The sequence below is a fragment of the Octopus bimaculoides genome, chromosome 4 (genome assembly GCF_001194135.2).
Source record: "Octopus bimaculoides isolate UCB-OBI-ISO-001 chromosome 4, ASM119413v2, whole genome shotgun sequence".
In the NCBI taxonomy this organism is placed as follows: Eukaryota; Metazoa; Mollusca; class Cephalopoda; order Octopoda; family Octopodidae; genus Octopus; species Octopus bimaculoides.
In genome coordinates this window covers 22,310,492-22,312,077 of record NC_068984.1, presented here as the reverse complement: position 1 = coordinate 22,312,077, position 1,586 = coordinate 22,310,492, and positions in this window count along the sequence as shown.

Here is a 1,586-nt window from a genome sequence, read left to right as displayed (position 1 = left end):
TTTGTTCATATTACAGCTGCTTATAATGGAGTGTGTGAAACATTTCTAAGTTATGAAGAATAAGCAACTATTGCTGTTGTCGAGACCAAGGTCGATCCTAATCGAGCAGACAAGTGTTGAAAAGAGATCCAGCTGCGACTATCTCGTTGTTTTTTTTTTTCGTTTTTTTTTTCAGACCTATTTAGAATTGAATTAACTTTGTTCGTTTTAAGACGATGGTGGGTGTGATTAGCAGGAGATCTGGTCGCTGTTTGAAGCAAATCGAGATTCCTAGCTTGCTCGTGGAATATGTTGCATACACAGTCTGTATCTGTAATCAATGCTACACCTTAGTATTAAATGAAGCCATTGAGGAATTCGAATGTAGGGAGAAATATTAGTCCGGCTTCTTTTGCTGTTCCTTTTGATTGAAAGAGAAAGGACAACATTCTGTATAACCAGCAGTCAATTCTGACCGTCAAAAAAATTAAATTTTGTATAACATACAACTTCTTACGATCGATCTGTACAAATGTCTTAAAAGTATATTTTATTTTTATTGCCAGCTCTAGTTTATCTGATGTTTAATAGAAAGACACAATGCTTGCAAGACTTGCTGCGTATTAAACATTGGCGAAATGGGTTGCTGCTTGAGTAATAGGTTTCTTGCTCATTTCCTTAAAGTAAGATATGATGAACAGGATGTCCTTAAACTCGTTGTTTGTACAGCAATAGTGAAGTAGATCTTCGATATATTTATTGAATAAATTTTATATCGTAACTGCAAACAACATTTTCAGTTAGAATTTTGTGGAAATCTATTAAACTGAAGCATCTTGACAAACAGTCTTGTCAGCGAAAGACGAAACATGAAAATTATTTAGTAGAAACCGGTTAGTTATATGTTATCTTTTCTGAGTGGTTAACTTAATCTACTGCCGCGTTTGATATCACCTGTAGCAAATAAGTTATGTTTCCAGTCTTCTATTCTCCAACTAGTTCTATGTGCTCTCAAGAGTGTCATAGTGGCTGTCCAATTTTCGTTGATGAAGCAGTAAAAAGCGATTTGAGTATAGCTCATAAACATTGTGTGTGTATGTAAATATGTAGCGCATGCATGTTACATACGTATATGCCATATACAGAGCTTCATTTATCCACTTGCCCACTCTTTATATCTCCTTGTGTCTCAGTTTTTCTGATTCCATTTTATTTTATTTTCAATAAAATCGTTAGTATAGAAATACTAAGTCCAGATCAAAGAATTTTATTGGTTATTCCTGAACTGAATCCTTCCTTATTGAACCTATTATAAATGTTCATTTTCTTACAAAATCCACTGGATGAAAGGAAGGAATTCTTTTGAGATTCGCATACTTCCTCATATGTTTAACTATATGTCTCAGACGTAAATTGATCCGTCTTAAACTTGTCAATCAATATATTCTCTCTCTAATTCCGCCCAGGTTGACTTTGCCTTTCATCCTCTCGGGGTCGATAAATTAAGTACCAGATTCGTACTGGGGTCGATCTAATCGACCGGCCACCTCCCCCAAAATTTCGGGCCTTGTGCCTAGAGTAGAGAAGAATATACTCTCTCTCTCTCT